This window comes from Anabrus simplex, chromosome X (genome assembly GCF_040414725.1).
Source record: "Anabrus simplex isolate iqAnaSimp1 chromosome X, ASM4041472v1, whole genome shotgun sequence".
Lineage (NCBI taxonomy): Eukaryota > Metazoa > Arthropoda > Insecta > Orthoptera > Tettigoniidae > Anabrus > Anabrus simplex.
This window is the reverse complement of record NC_090279.1, coordinates 42,332,019-42,350,386: the sequence shown is the minus strand read 5'-3', so window position 1 is coordinate 42,350,386 and position 18,368 is coordinate 42,332,019.

Here is an 18,368-nt window from a genome sequence, read left to right as displayed (position 1 = left end):
TCTGCCATTTCTAGGTAACTGCGTGTTAATGTGGTGGAGGATAGTGTTATGTGTTGTGTGTGAGTTGCAGGGATGTTGGGGACAGCACAAACACCCAGCCCCCGGGCCATTAAAAATAACCAATGGAGGTTAAAATCCCCAACCCGGCCAAGAATCGAACCCGAGACCCTCTGAACCGAAGGCCAGTACGCTGACCATTCAGCCAACGAGTCGGATCATCTGCTGAAAGGTATGAAGTGGCAGGGAGGGATTCAGTTAGGTGGAAATATAGTAAGCAATCTGGCCCATGCTGACGACTTGGTCTTAATGGCAGATTGTGCCAAAGTCTGCAGTCTCATATCTTGGAACTTGAAAATAGGTGCAATGAGTATGGTATGAAAATTAGCCTTTCAAAGACTAAGTTGATGCCCGTAGGTAAGAAATTCAACAGAACTGAATGTCAGATTGATGATACAAAGCTGGAACAGGTAGATAATTTCAAGTATGTTCTACTAGGATGGTAATAAGTTACAGTAAGTGAGATTGAATCAAGGTGTAGTAAAGCTAATGGAGTGAGCTCACAGGTATGACCAACAGTATTCTGTAAGAAGGAATTCAGCTCCGGGATGAAACTATCTTTACATCGGTCTGTTTTCAGACCAACTTTGCTTTACGAGAGCAAAAGCTGGGTGGACTCAGGATATCTTATTCGTAAGTTTGATGTAACAGACATGAAAGTAGCGAGAAGGATTGCTGGTTCAAACAGGTGGGAACAATGGCAGGAGGGTACTTTGAATGAGAAGATAAAGGCTAAGTTTGGAATGAACTCGATGGATGAAGCTGTACGCATAAACTGGTTTCAGTGGTGGGGTCATGCAAGGTGGATGGATGATAGCTTTTTTTTTTATGACATCTGTTTGTGGCGTTGACCTCTAGGAGACTTTTGCCACTACTTGCACCATGTGATATAAACCTGTATGTAACTGGAATTGCAAAAGTGTAGAGTGTTGAATGTGAGGAAAGAAATGTTAAGGACGACACAAACACCCCATCCCTAGGCTAGGGATATTAATCATTTACAATTAAAAACCCCTGACCAAGCCGGGGCCGCCAGGTAACAGGCAGACGCATTGCCACCCACACCGCGGGGCCGGACAGGAGGATAGATTACCTAGGAGAATAATGGACACTGTTATGGAGGATAAGAGAGAGAGAGACAAAGACAATGATGGTTAGACTCAGTTTCTAATGATTTAGGTACCGGTATAGAACTAAATGAGACCACAGCACTAGTTCCAAATAGAGGATTGTGGCGATGTTTAGTAAATTCGCAGAGGGTTGCAGACTGAACGCTGAAAGGCATAATGGACTATAATGTTGATGTATGTATGTTCTATTCTACTTCTGTTTTCTGCTTTAATTTCTTGTCTCTGCCTTGCCTCTTTAACCTTAAGTAACAACGCCATAAGTCATCTTATCTGTCCGACTCGTTGGCTGAACGGTCAGCGTACTGGCCTTCGGTTCAGAGGGTCCCGGGTTCGAATCCCGGCTGGGTCGGTGATTTTAACCTTAATTAGTTAATTCCTACGGCACGGGGGCTGGGTGTATGTGTTGTCTTCATCATCATTTCATCTTCATCATGACGCGCAGGTCGCCTACGGGCGTTAAATAGAAAGACCTGCACCTGGCGAGCCGAACCCGTCCTGGGATATCCCGGCACTAAAAGCCATACGACATTTCATTTTTTCATCTTTTTATCTGTTTACCAAAGAATCCCTGCACCTAAATTCCTCCTTTGTTACCACCTTCTTATATCCGTATCTCATACCATCACAATTAATTGAGGGTTTTTTTTTAATACATCCAATTGGTATTTACTTATTTGTCCTACACCACTGTCTTCAGTTATAATCCTATTTTCTATTAATTTCAACTTTCTTAACTGTATTACTTTCTTCCTTAATTCTTCTGTATGTATGCAAGTGCTAATCCTGAAACCTGGACATTCTTTTCTTTTAAGAAAAATTCCAAGCTGTTCAAATGTATAACTTTTGGCCCCGGAATATATCGAAATATGGATACAATTTTTATGATGGTGCAGACTTTTGTTTCGGGATAATTGGTGGCTAAACGGTAAGTTTTATGACAAAGCAGATAGCACAATCGCTGTTCAATTTGGAGAGATCTACAACTTTGGTCCTATGACTTATTTTCGTGCCTTAATTGTTGATACATTAGATAGTGCTGCACTTTTAGATTATAATCAAATCTCTCCAACTCGATTGTGACAGCATTTATAAAAGGGGCCTGTCTTTATAATGAAAACTCTCCATCTCTACTGTGAATGGTAATTGCCAAGTGAGCCTGCCGTTATAGTAGAAACTCTGGAACTCGATTGTGATTGGCAGTAGGAAATGTACCCTGCCATTATCAACAAAACTTCCCCAATGCCTACCTAACATCGGAAACACAATGTATGGTGTCCTCCCTGTTTTGTATCTCGGATAGCACTAAGTGAAATGCAATTTAATATAATCTTAATACAGTAATTTATGGACAAATCCGAATACAAGATAGAAAACCGTAGCGAAGCACAGGTACATTTGCAAGTAGAATATAAGCTAAAATAAAGGTATAAAATAAACCTACTATGTTTGCTGGGTAATGGTAGACCAACCAAGGGGTGTACAAAATACAGTACTGTAAAGCAGTTGCAAGTGTACAGGATGTAAGATGCGAGACTTTCATTGAAGAGTGTGTGCAAAATAGTGTCCAATTGAATGGGAATGTTAGTTTCAGTGACTCAAAAATTGAGGTTGAAAGCGCTGGCATCAAAATCGTCGACTGCCAAGTTCTTCAAATGAAATCCAGAATTATATATTTTCCACAGCTCCAGTCTGTCGAATTAGTTAATGAACACATGAAAGAATTTTGTAAGACAAAACTGTGTAAACTAGTAAAAACAGTACCATGATTGTAGATCAGCTTGAAAATCTCCTCATTATTTATGCTGATTTGAAAATGAAAATCCTCAGCCTGTTTCCAGTCATTCAACTGGGTCAGGAATGGAATGAATGAAGCCCCCCATCTAGTGGTGAGAATAGAAATCGTGCCGGCTGCTGAAGCCTGTCGTACTCCTCTTGAGCAATGATTAATGACTGACAGATGGAATGAAATGATATTGAAGAGTGTTGCTGGAGTGAAAAATGACAAGGAAAACCAGAGTACCCAGAGAAAAACCTGTCCTGCTTTCGCTCTGTCCAGAAAAATCTAACTTGGAGTGACTGGGATTTGAACCACAGAACCCAGCGGCGAGAGGCTGCTGCCTGAGCCACGGAGGCTACGAGCAAAAGCATTTTGTCACCACAAAACCTGCTGATGTATTTGGTTTTAAATGACAGACACCATAATGGTGGAGATCACTAAGCTATTGCGTTTGGTTACAATATATCCCGCTACCACAGCAAGTAGTGAGTGAGCCATGAGTACATGCAAGAGGATTAAAACCTATTTAACACGTTCACTTCCACTGACTCTTTAAAGCGTCAAGGTGATATATACAGCAATGCCGCTACCGCTTTAAAGTGCCCAGAGCCCTATGTTTCTAAAGCTACATAAAAACACGCTGGTTTGGCAATTAATGCTTGTGGTTATGCCAGCACTGCAGGAAGGTTACTTTTAGAACAATTTGCCATGCGCAGTTCCAGTGTTGAGAAATTAGGTGACAATCAGTATTGTTTCGAAATGGAAAAGAACAGGTCAGAGCCCGGTCCATCTCATCCTAAGAAGATTTAATGCAGATTTAATTAAAATGTTAGGGGTTTCTGACAGTGAATCTGATGTATTGTCAGGCAGTGAGGACAATGAGTGGAGGAATTCTGACAGTGAAAGTGACAAAAGTCCACTGAATAAAGACAACAGTGTTCATGAAAATGTGCAATCAACATCTGCAAATGAAGAGGAAATTAACTGAGTAGGTGATCCAATAGCAATGATCCATCACGTTGTGCATTGTTGTACAAAGAATTAGTACAAAAGAAAAGTATTGCTCGACACTTTAAAGCGTCAGGTGGCACTCTCATCCGAAACACAGCTTGAATTGCCACAGACGCTTTACAGCGTAAAAGAAAAGTGTTTTAAATGCATAATATTTCATTTTTAAACTCAATGGACACGTTTTTGATAAAATGTAGTACCATTTATTAGGATTTACTGATAGTGCCAAAACAGCTCCTGAGAAAGATATTTTAGAAAATGGTGGCAGCGAACGTGTTAAGAGACTCAATAACGAATCCCTTTTTGTGTGATATAAGCATTTTAGCTGTAGAAAAGAAAAACTTTAGAAGAACTGTCCTCTGATGCTGCCTTTTTTTTAGGAAAGTCATTGACAGGTTCACAGCAAAGAAGAACCAATGGATGGATTTGGTGTATAAGACAGTTTAGGTAATTGTTAGAATGTTTTGATATAACCGTTATTATAACATTGTAACAGGTAAAAGGCAAGGACCATCCTCGGAGGCAGCCCTACCCAGGGAGTGGCGCCCCTGCCAATGTTAGTCCCAGAGAGCACTGACCCGGTGTGTGTAATCTGGTAAGGGTCCCAGCTCAGAGTTATGAATGAAGATCTCAACGACATCTATGGCGGAGAAGATGGACTTCGGTATGGTATAGATGGCGGAAGTGACAGCCCAATACTCGGGATTAATAGAGTATGACACCGAGTAACCACCGGTATAAGTGGGTAACCTCTTCCAAGTGCCAACGGTCTCTTTGAGGGCGGATGAGCGGAAAGAGGGCAGGGCACCCTGATGTCCTTGGAGTAAAAAATTACTTCTTAAGGCAGATAAACCTAATTGTAGGTCAACGGCATAGGATGTCAAAGGCAACGGGAAACCACCACATTAAAGATTCTTGTGATATCCCAAGAATAGAAAGCATGATGATGTCTTTGAACGTAAAATATTCTGGAATAGCCCCTCTTTGGATCTCCCGAGGGGGATACTGGAGAAGGCAAAGAGCAAATAATACAAGGTAGGTACATGGAACGTGAGATCCTTGAAAAAAAATGTGGTAAGCTGGAGAATGTGAAGAACGAAATGAAGCGAATAGGAATGGATGTTTTGGGAATGAGTGAGGTAAGATGGCCAGATAGTGGAGATCTGTGGAGTGGAGGGCAGTTCAGACGGAAAAGGTGGTGTTGTTGGATTTATACTGACAAAGCAGTTACAACAGCGAGTGTAAGGTATTTAGGGATATAATGAAAGAATACTGTTCATAAAATTAAAGACAGAACCTAGAGTTACAGCTCTAATCCAGATGTACATGCCCACCTCTACATACACAGATGACGAAGTGGAGGAGGTATACGATCAACTGGAAGAAGTGTTGCTAAATGTCCAGGATGAAGAAAATCTCATTGTCCTTGGAAATGTGAACACAGTGTTTGGAGAAGGCAGAGAAGATGATACGGTGGGCGATTATTGCCTTGGTTCCAGAAGCAAAAGGGGAGAAAACTTATCGAATTTTGTCAAAGTCACTCCCTTGTAATTACAAATACTCTCTTCAAACAGTCAAAAAGGAGAAGATACACATGAACAATGCCTGGAAATGGTAGTAGATACCAAATAGACTATAATAGAGAACGGTATCGAATTCAAGTAAAATCAAGTAAAAGCTATCCTGGGGCTGATATTGACTCCGATCATAACCCCGTGGAAATGACAGGCCAACTGAAACTTAAGAAAAGAAGAATAGAATGATGCACCCCAAAATGGAATTTGAGTAAATTAAAGAAAGGCAGCGAAGCTATCAAAATGTTCAGAGAAGAAACTAATAACAAAATTAATACTGAAGTACTGGCTGGAAGTAGTGCTCAAGAAAAATGGGAAGAAATCAAGAAATAAATAACTGATGCAGCAGAAGATTGTTTTGGAAAAGAAGAGAGGAAAATCTATAAGCCATCGGTTACTCCCCACATTTTGGAACTAATGAACGCGCGCCAGTTGGCCAAAAGGAAAGGAAATCATAAGAATACAAGAAAATAAGAAATAAAATCCATTGAGAAACTAAAAAAGCAAAGGAAGAGTGGATCGAAGCACAATGTAAACAGACAGATGAAAATATAACCAAAGGTAATACCGAAAAAGCTTTTTCAGAAGTCCGGAGGCAGTTCCAAAGAAAAATAAAGCCCTTGAGTACAATAAAAGGAAGCAAGAGAGATGTGATAATAGAGCTGGATAAGACAGCTATAATATGGGAAGAATATGTAGAAGGCCTGTATGAAAGAAAATAGATGACGATATAATACAAAATGAAAGTGAGATAGAACAAGATGAGCTGGGACCAGGTATACTTAGAGAGGAATTTGATAAAGCTTTGAATGAGCTAAAACAAAGGAAAGCTCTTGGAGTAGACTCAATTCCAGGTGAAATACTACAAGCTCTAGGGGATAAGGCAAAAACTTCTTTATATCAACTAGTAAAATGATATTTATACTAGCGGAGAAATACCGGAAGATTTTGAGAAAACTGTATTGATACCTATCCCAAAAAGTAATCGTGCAAAGAGATGTCAAGATTATGGAATGTTAAGCCTGGTAACACATGCCGTCAAAATTATTAAAGAATTGTTTACCATCACATGGAGAATAGAATAGAAGAAAATCTCTCAGAGGATCAATTCGGGTTTAAAAGAAACAGAGGAACAAGAGAAGCAATTCTGAGGCTTATAACAATTATTGAACAAGCCCTAAGAATCAATAAGAACATCCTAATTGCTTTCTTTGATATAGAGAAAGCGTTTGATAATGTTAAATGGAATTTTCTGTTTAAAGCCCTTAGACGTCTGAAAGTGGCCTACAGAGATCAGAAAATCATCTATCAGCTGTACAAGAACCAGACAGAGCTTATAGGAAAGGAGCAAATCAATGTGAAAAAATAAAAGGAGTAAGGCAAGGATGTGGTCTGTCACCTCTATTATTCAATGAGCATTTAGAAGAAGCAATGAAAGAGTTTTCAGCCACCTCCACCCATGAAAAAAGGCCAACTATACCAAACAGTACGTTTTGCGGATGATATTGCCCTCATAGCTGAAACTGAGAAAGAGATAGAGACCTCGCTAAAGAAATTGATCTACTAATATTACATGGTTTTCTTTGGTTGCTATTTGCTTTACGTCGCACCAACACTGATAAGTCTATCACTATCTCCCGGATGTAAGCTCACACCTGCGCGCTCCTAACCGCACGACCAACTTGCCCGGTAGTACTAAAATGTTTTTTTTTTGCTAAGGGCTTTACGTCGCACCGACACAGATAGGTCTTATGGCGACAGTACTAAAATGTAACATGAATGTTAACAAAACAAAAACCAAGATAATGAAATGTACTTCGGATGGTAAACAGGATGTTAATGTTTGTTTTGAAGGAGAAAAATTGGCTCAAGTAAATCGGTTCAGTTATTTGGGAAGCATCATTCCATCTGATGGGAGGTGTGGAAAGGACGTCCGTTCTCGAATAGCCCAGGCTAAAGAAGCTTTCAAAAAAATGCCTGTTGACCTCCAAGGGAATATCCCTACTAGTAAGAAAGCATTTCATTAAGAGCTTCATTTGGAGCATTGTGACCTATGGCTCTGAAACCTGGACTCTATTAAAGGCTTATAAGAAAAGAATAGATGCATTTGAAATGTGGTGCTGGCATTGAATGTTACAAATACCCTGGACACACAGGCTAACAAATGAAGTTCTCAAGAGAGCTGAATAAACCATCGGTCTGGAGAAAATGATCACGAAAAGAAGATGTAGTTGGATAGGTCATTTACTCTGGCATTCATCATGGTGCACCACACTGCTTGAAGGGAAACTGGAAGGAAAGACTAGAAGAGGATGACCAAGAACAGGGTTCCTCGATGGCATTAAAGGGTGACATTCATATCAATTAATCAAGCAGCTGGCTCAGGATAGAAGGTCGTTGGACGAGGACAGTCATGCTACCCACCAACCATCAGGTTGAGGAGAGAGAGAGATAACATTGTTATTTGTTGATTTCATTGTTGATTTTTAAAGTTATTATTCGATAAAAATGCATGGGTATCAACCTCCATATTTTATTTCTAGCACTAGGGTGTTTAATCTATAATGTTCCTGTTTTTTTATTTCATGCCACACCACCGTTGAAATGATCTTCTCTTATTTTTGCATTCATGTTAAGGTAGTGGCATGAGAATTTTTAGACTCCACTTACTTGAAAATTCTGGAAAATCAAATTGGAAAATAGATTGTAAAGTGTACATATGCCTACCCATTAGTCCTGGTTTCCTGATGTGGGGTCAGGGATGAGTTGAGATGAAATTACGAAGGCCATCATGAAAGTGGTACCCGTTTGCGCAATAAAGACACAGGAGTAAATATTAAAAATATACACATTTTTATTGGAAAGAGCCCTACTTCTCCACATAATCTCCAAGCAAATTTAGGCATTTGTCATAACGTGGAACGAGTTTTTGTATTCCAGAGTCATAGTCCTCCGCCAACAGCATATTGAGATATGTAGTCATGGGTCGTTTAAGTTCTTCATCGCTGTCAAATCTTTTTCCCACCAGAAAGTCTTTAAGCTTTGTAAGGAGATGAAAATCCGGGGGGGGGGGGGCAAGTCCGGGCTATACGGGGGATGGTCAAAGGTTTCCCACTTGAATTGCTGCAAAAGTTGTTGTGTTATCGCAGCTGCATGAGGACTGGTATTGTCATGAAGGAGAATGACGCCTGTAGACAATAGATCTCGCCGTCGATTTTGTATTGCCCGCCATAATTTCTTTAATGTTTCACAATACGCATTAGCATTAATCGTGTCTCCACGGGCCATAAAATCAATGAGCAGTACACCTCGGTGATCCCAGAAAATGGTTGCCATGAGTTTCCTGGTGGACAGAACGGTCTTGAATTTTTTTGGTTTGGTTGGTGAATGAGCATGATGCCACTCCATTGACTGTCACTTACTCTCAGATGATTCATAACAAACCCATGTTTCGTCCCCAGTAATGATGCGAGTCAGGAAAGAGTCTCCTTCATCGGAATAACATCCCAGAAACGTCAGTGCTGCAGTCATATGCTTGGTTTTATGCTCCTCTGTAAGCATGCGAGGGACTCACCCTGCACAAATTTTTGAATAATGCAGATGGTCTTTGACAATTTCATGAACAATTGTTCGAGACACATTAGGAAAATGTTCACAGAGTTCATCAATTGTGACACGCCGATCATTCCTCATGCATTCGTCTACTGCGCTCAGCAGTTGGTCTGTAATGACAGATGGTCTCCCTGAACGCTCCTCGTCGTGTGTATTCCCCTCCCCAGGTTGAAGTTGCGACACCAGCGCCGAACAGACGACTCGTCCATCACATTGTCTCCATACACTTCCCTTAATTGGCGGTGAATATCACAAAGTCAAACGTTTCGTGCATTAAAAAAATTAATCACGGCCCTCACTTCACTACTGGCAGGGTTCTCAATTTGTTTAAACATTTTAAACGATCACAGACACAACACAACGTTCAACATCAACAGCATCATATGTTCTCACTCCACATGAGCACTGCAGAAAGGTTCAAAATCTAACCCCAGTTTATGGCACGCAATCTAGTGATTAGAAATTGTATACCTGCACCGCTCCTCCTTTCCCTGTGGGCCAACATTATGACAGTGAACATGAGACTCAAAATGGCTAACGATCATGGCCACCAGGCGGGCTGGTCAAAGAATTTTAAGTCATTTTTGCCATTTATTTGTGTAGCCAGTCACAATAATCTGATTTCATTGCAAATACTTACCACTGGTTAAGTTACTGGAGTAAAAATGAGATACTGTTGATCACTCGATTGTAGTACTAATAGTGCTTGGTTTGGGTTTTTGAAGTAATATGAAGTAGCAAGAAGTGAAGTGTTACATTGAAAACTTTTTGTTCTTTCTTTTAGTATATATTATTATTTAAAGAAAATGTCTCAACTAAATACAAATAAAAAGATGATACTGATGCATAATTAAGTTGATTGATTGGCAATCATTTATGAAAAGGCTAGGAAAACAACAGATAGGGAATCTGGCACCTGGGCGTCTGCCCTAAATGCAGATCAGTAGTGAATGATTAAAGTTATCATGCCCAAAATAATTCTGCACTTGTTTTTCATAATTAAACAGTTGGAAAATTTCAGAAATATTGGAGCTGTTACTGAAAGTTACTGAGCCTCCGTGGCTCAGGCGGCAGCATTCCGGCCTCTCACTGCTGGATACTGTATTTCAAATCCCGGTAACTCCATGTCAGGTTTGTGTTGGACAAAGCGGAGGCGGGACAGGTTTTTCTCTGGGTACTCCGGTTTGCCCTGTAATCTATCATTCCAGCAACACTCTCCATTAACACTTCATTTCATCTGTCAGCCATTTATCATTGCCCCAGAGGAGTGCGACAAGCTTCTGCAGCCGGCACATTTCCTATCCTCGCCGCTAGATGGGGGCTTCATTCATTCCATACCTGACCCGGTTGAATGACTGGAAACAGGCTGTGAATTTTCATTTTCACTGAAAGTTACTGAATTCCTTCATACAGAATACTGTTCATCGCAACTGCAAGCTCACTGCACCTTGATTCAGTCTCACTATATATATATTACTATCCTGGGAGAATACACATTCTAAATACTTGAAATCATCTACCTGTTCCAGCTTTCTATCACCAATATGACGTTCGTTCTGTTGAATTTCTTACCTACTACACCAATTTAGTCTTTGAAAGGCCAATTTTTATATCATACTCATTGCACCTATTTTCAAGTTCCAAGACTCCAGGCTTTCAGCACAATCTGCCATTAAGACCAAGTCATCACCATAGGCCAGACTGCTAACTACATTTTCACCTAACTCAATCCCTCACTGGCACTTTATACCTTCCAGCAGATGATCCATGCAAACTACGAACAACAAAGGTGAAAGATTACAGCCTTGTCTAATCCCTGTAGGTACCCTGAACCAAGAATTCTCACTGCAGCCCAATTTTCAACATAAATGCCTCTAATGTTGTCATTAATGCTTTCACGGCACATACTTAAAGACATGATACTGTATAGGCTTTTTGGCTTATGCTATGTCAAGAAAATAAGGTGAAATTCTTAACGTTTCGCAGGGAACTGTTCCCTGCGTCGTCAGAAGAAATCTCGACTGTCCACGAGAAAGGCTTCTTAAACAATGACGCTTTAAATTTGGAACATTATAACAGAACTGGAAAACGGTACGTTCATTCACCACCGGGTGGCCCCCAGGGCGTGGCAACGCTAGCGTTCGAAGCGGAAGCTGACCGAACCATCACAATCAGTCTAAGCGGTTTACATAACGTGTTTGCTTAACACATGACATTGGCAGGTGTATGGCATAGACACAAGCCTTGAATGAAACATCTGGTGATGAGGAATGTACGAATTTTGAAAACTCCAAGACAAAATAACAATAGGGAAGGGAACTACCTATGTAAATTCTTAATGGCTGGCAACCAGGTATTACTTAATTGATAGCCGGTGTCCCTGTTGAAATTGTTAGGATTTCTGCGTATTTCCACAGCTTCCCGTATAATCCTGGAACTGTAGTGTCTGGTGTGGGTAAGAGCTCGAGCATCTTCGAACATGACATCATGACCCGATGATAGAGCGTGCTCAGCTATGGCCGATTTGTCTGGTTGGTTGAGACGAATATTACGTTCATGTTCTTTGATACGGGTACCAATGGACCGGCATGTTTGGCCGATGTATACCTTACCGCAAGTACAGGGAATTTCGTATACCCCAGGATGTAAAAGTGGGGACAATTTGTCCTTGGTTTTACTCAGACTGTGAGCAATTTTAGTAGCCGTGCCACACACGGTTTTTATATTTTGTTTGCGGAGGACCTTGGCAGTTCGATCTGTGGTGTTGTGAATGTAAGGCAAGTAGGCAATTCCTTTCACTTCTTCCTTCTGTGAGCTTTGCTTAGTCGTTTCTCTGGGATGTAGGGCTCTATGTATCTGCAAACGCAACTTTGAGCGTGTCCATCTCCACCTGGATATGTGATGGCTCACAGATTCGTCTCGCCCTCTTAGCGAGTGTCGTGAGAATGCCTTGTTTTTGTACTAGATGGTGGTGAGAATCTGCATGAAGATAGCTATTTGTGTGGGTAGGCTTACGATAGACGGTGTGTCCTAGGGAGCTGTCCGGTTTCTTTCTTACTAGAACATCAAGAAATTAAGGCATCCATCCGACTCCATCTCCATAGTGAATTTTATTGACGGATATTGCTGATTTAGGTGGTTTAGGAAAAGTTGAACTTTCTCAGGACCTTCAGTCCAGACCACAAATGCATCATCAACATACCTCCACCACATCATAGGCTTGACGGGCGCCGAAGCAATAGCGTTTTGAGGAGGAGGTTATTGCAATAGGACACACCGTCTATTGTAAGCCTACCCACCGGTTTGGTACTAGTTTAATATATTTAAAATAAATTGTGTATTGATTGGTGGAAAAACACTTTTCTTATCTATACTTTGAATCTGGCAATACGGAAAATGAAATTTATAAATAATAATAATACTCGCTTAGAGGGCGAGACGAATCTGTGAGCCATCACATATCCAGGTGGAGATGGACACGCTCAAAGTTGCGTTTGCAGATTCATAGAGCCCTACATCCCAGAGAAACGACTAAGCAAAGCTCACAGAAGGAAGAAGTGAAAGGAACTGCCTACTTGCCTTACATTCAGAACACCACAGATCGAACTGCCAAGGTCCTCCGCAAACAAAATATAAAAACCGTGTGTGGCACCGCTACTAAAATTGCTCACAGTCTGAGTAAAACCAAGGACAAATTGTCCCCACTTTTACATCCTGGGGTATACGAAATTCCCTGTACTTGTTGTAAGGTATACATCGGCCAAACATGCCGGTCCATTGGTACCCGTATCAAAGAACATGAACGTAATATTCGTCTCAACCAACCAGACAAATCGGCCATAGCTGAGCACGCTCTATCATCGGGTCATGATGTCATGTTCGAAGATGCTCGAGCTCTTACCCACACCAGACACTACAGTTCCAGGATTATACGGGAAGCTGTGGAAATACGTAGAAATCCTAACAATTTCAACAGGGACACCGGCTATCAATTAAGTAATACCTGGTTGCCAGCCATTAAGAATTTACATAGGTAGTTCCCTTCCCTATTGTTATTTTGTCTTGGAGTTTTCAAAATTCGTACATTCCTCATCACCAGATGTTTCATTCAAGGGTTGTGTCTGTGCCATACACCTGCCAATGTCATGTGTTACGCAAACACGTTATGTAAACCGCTTAGACTGATTGTGATGGTGCTCGATAGCTGCAGTCGCTTAAGTGCGGCCCGTATACAGTATTCGGGAGATAGTAGGTTCGAACCCCACTGTCGGCAGCCCTGAAAATGGTTTTCCGTGGTTTCCCATTTTCACACCAGGCAAATGCTGGGGCTGTACCTTAATTAAGGCCACGGCCGCTTCCTTCCCACTCTTAGCCCTTTCCTATCCCATCGTCGCCATAAGACCTATCTGTGTCGGTGCGACGTAAAGCAACTAGCAAAAAAAAAAAGATTGTGATGGTTCGGTCAGCTTCCGCTTCGAATGCTAGCGTTGCCACGCCCTGGGAGCCACCCGGTGGTGAATGAACGTACCATTTTTCAGTTCTGTTATAACGTTCCAAATTTAAAGTGTCATTGTTTAAGAAGCCTTTCTCGTGGACAGTCGAGATTTCTTCCGAGGACGCAGGGAACAGTTCCCTGCGAAACGTTAAAAATTTCACCTTATTTTCTTGACACGGCATAAGCCCACAAGCCTATAGAGTATCATGTCTATAAATGCCTCTAATTGATTTTAATAATCTACCCTTAATTCCATAGCCCCCCAGTATGGCGAACATCTTTTCCCTCGGTACCCTGTCATATGCTTTCTCTATACCTACTGCCTATTCATCTCGTAACATTTTTCAATTACCTGGCGCATACTGATCTTGACATTCCCTCTGTGGTCTGAAACCACAATGGTTTTCATCCAACTTCCTCTCAACCATTGATCGCACCCGCCCTTCCAAGATGCCAGAGGATACTTTGCCTGGTATACTAATCAATGAGATACCTCGATAGTTGCAATCCTTCCTGCTCTCTTGCTTATAGATAGGTGCAATTACTGCTTTTGTCCAATTTGAAAGTATCTTACCAACACTCCATGTTACTCTTACAACGCTATGAAGCCATTTCATCCCTGCCTTCCCACTATACTTCACCATTTCAGGTCTGATTTCATCTATTCCTTCCGCTTTAGGACAATGGAGTATATTTACCATCCTTTCCACTTCCTCAAGCGTAATTTCACCAACATCCTCCTCCCCATGAGCTTGGTTGTTCGTGACACCACCAGGAAGATTTCCTGTTACATTGAGCAGATTTTCAAAATATTCCCTTCACCTGTCCAGTGATTCTCAGGGATCTATTATGAGTTCACCTGAATCACCCAAAACACTGTTCATTTCCTTTTTCCCTCCCTTCCTAAGAATCTTTACTACTGTCCAGAAGGGTTTCCCTGCTGCTTGACCTAGCCTTTCCAGGTTATTATCAAAATGTTCCCATGACTTCTTTTTGGATTCAACAACTATTTGTTTCGCTCTGTTTCTTTCATCTACGTACCATTCCCTGTTTGGGGCCATTTCTGACAAGCCTCCTTTTTACGTTTACAAGCTGCTCTCACTTCATCATTCCACCAGAATGTTAGTTTTTTCCCATCTTTACACACAGTTGTTCCTAGACTGTTTCTACTACAGCATATCTGTATGCCACCCATTCTCTTTCTATATCCTGAACTTGCTTACTGTCCACTGTTCGATACCTCTCATTAATCATATCCATGTACATCTGTCCAACTTCCTCATCCTGCAGATATTTTACACTTATTCGTTTGCAGTCAGATTTCACTTTCTCTACCCTAGGCCTAAGAGATACTTAGTCCACTACAGATCAGATAGTGGTCTGTATCATCGAAAAATACCCGAAAAACCTGTACATTTCCAACAGACTTCCTGAATTCGAAGTCGGTAAAGATACAGTCTATTATGGACCTGGTACCGCAAACATCCTATGTGTAGCGGTAAATAGCCTTATGCTTGAAGTATGTATTCGTAACTGCTAAACCCATACTACCACGGAAGCCCAGTAAACGTTCCCCATTCCCATTACCTTCCCTACCTTCCCCACATTTACCAAACACCCTTTCGTATCCTTCAGTTCTATTTCCAGTTCTCGTATTGAAATCGCCCATTAGCACTATCCTATCCCTGCTGTTGAACCCGACTACGATGTCGCTCAATGCTTCAGCTCATTTACATGCCTAACAGAAACAATGTTGCATGCAATAGTATTCCTGATGAACAGACCATCCCTTTTTAACACCTGTCAAGTATACTTTATAATCTCCTATCTCTTCTTCTTCGTCATCTCCCCTTACCCAAATATCACTTACTCCTAGCACATCCAGATGCATCCTGTTTGCTGACTCAGCCAGTTCTGCTTTCTTCCATAAGCCATACTCCATTACTCCGATAGGTCCGAGGCTTGCTTAAAATGTTCTGAGCTCGGTAAATTCATGAAGCAGGATGCTACTCTACTTACACAATGTCCAAGTGAGGATCTCTCCTCTAATGGGTTAGGGATCACTGGTGGATTATATAGTATTAGCCGCCTGAGCACAAGGAGGGCCATGACTCAGAATATGTCTGAGATGCCCACTCCCATTCCATAGCAACTGGTATCCTGACTCTCAGCACCACTCACTAGGCCACTCAACCGTTACCCAAGGTTCGCGAACTGCGACGCAACTACAGTAACGCACAGCATGAACCACAGACACAGAAAAAAGCACTACTTAATCGCTATAGAAAATGACTGTCCTGTGTTTTTACCTATACTTGCCGAATAATTACCTCATTCTCTCGTTCGACACCTATCTGGAAGAACTTGTAAGCCTCCATTTGATTCCTCCTAATCCCCTGTACAAGCATGGGACTATGAAAGTATCCAGGAGATCAGTGACGGCTCATGGATATCAGCAGTGGGGGGCGCACCTTAGTTTCATAATTCCACAAAATATCTCAAGTTCTTCAAAACATGTTATCAAGGTACACACTTCGAACACTATACGGTGCAATGCATATGCAATTGTTTTGATTATGATGATGTTGATTATTATTATTATTATTATTATTATTATTATTATTATTATTATTATTATTATTATTATTATTCTTTCGAATGGGCCACCAGAAGACCACGTGCCAATTTCAATTCCTTCTTCTTTGTTCTTTCCTTTTCTTCCAGTGCGCTTTCATTTGTTCACTATGTGTCTTCTTTCTGTCTTCAGACCACTTTGAACCAGTCTTTTTTACTTTCCTACCTTGGAAACCTTCTATTTTCAATACTTTTTCCCGAAAGCCTTCTCTATTATTTTTTTCTTCTGTTGTTATATTGTTTTTTCTAAATTCTTTCTTACTTCATTGACCCAGCTTGTCGTTGATTTCTTACCCCACACATATCTGAAAATCTTACTGGATAATCTACTATCTTGTATTCGATATAAATGTCCTAAAAACATAAGTCTCCTTTTCCTCATTACATCTGATATATTTTCTATTTTTTTATATATTTCAGCATTACTTCGTAATTTCCAACCTTCTGCTGTGTTTTGTGGGCCTAATATTTTCCTCATGATTCGCCTTTCTAGTATTTCTAGCTTATCTAAATTATAGTTTAACGCCAGACATTCGCTTGCATATAGGCATTCTGGCTTCACTACTGTGTTGTAATGCCTTATTTTTGCATTTTTGGATATGCATCTTTTATTGTAGATATCTTTGGTGACTCCATTATTATTATTATTATTATTATTATTATTATTATTATTATTATTATTATTATTATTATTATTATTATTATTATATGCCTTTACTGGCAGGACCTAGTGTTTACAGTGCACTATGTCTTCTGGTGTGGGCTAGAGCAATTTTATTACTTTCATTGATCTGTCTCTGTCTTATCCTTGGCTTTGACAATATGAAAGTGACTGAGCTATGAGCGATGCTAGTAATTCCATTCCTTCTGCAGTCAGTCCCTGCTAAGAATGGTGTGAAAATGTTGCTCATAGGGTCGGTTGGTGTGTGCATTTCAGTGGGCTTGGCAGACTGATATGTAACAGCAACTTCTGGCTCAGTGAGGAAAGGAACGGGAAACTACCTCACTCCTCATTTCCCTAGTATGCCTCTTCAGTGATGCCTAGGCCATCTATGACAGCTGATGGCAGAGCTGTTGAGGATCCAACCAGCCTTAGGGCTGAAGACTGAACATACATACAGATATATTATTATTATTATTATTATTATTATTATTATTATTATTATTATTATTATTATTATTATTATTATTATGAATAAATGTTCTTGTCTACCATGGAGTTATGTTTACGAATAGTTTCGTTGTAGTGATCATGTACACAAGACACGACATTGACTTCACCAAGCATTTCAAAGTCCATGGTTCTATTGATATCACCCCTGTGGTGATCCATTTATCTCCTTTCCTAGAACGGGAGAATAGCAGGTTAGGAAAGCAGTAAAAGGTTTCTGAGATATCACTTTCACATATCCGCGAGTTCTTGTTATATACGTCAGGAGAACTAATTTCTGTTTGGAAAGCCCTATTTTCATTTTTCTTTGTCTCCGGTTTTTTCAACGAGAAGTCTGGTGTCGGCCTAAAACACTCCTTCAGTTCGACTTTCTTCTCGATGGAAAGAGAAGAAAACGTTAGTTCTTTAATATGTTCGACGGTAATCATACTGTACGAAGTGCATACATAACACTACGCCTACATGTAAATCACAACCTTTCTCGTAATTTCACCTTGTCACAGTCACCTCACGAGATCATTCATCAACACAAAGTTAAACATCGCGCTCTCCAGTGAGTATGGCCAACATGAGTCAAGTGCGAGGAGCCAGTAGTTACAGTCGTTACTCGTTTCGTTAGTTAATAATCCTAACAATTACAAGACAATTTTAAATGTATACCGGCACATTTAACTCGGGTAAGTGCCTCAGTAAAATAGTTCCTAGTTTTAGGAGAGAAATGGCATAAACTGACCCCTGTTAAATAGAAATCGGATCACCAATGTTTCGGGTAGGTTGGATGCAACGATGGGCCGCGGCAGAAACGCGCCGGAATCTCCGTAGAACAGCACATCTCTACTGCGCCTCTGATTGGCTCCCTCAAGGCCAGTCAAGCGAGACTCGGGAGTATTTGGTCCGCTATGAGAGA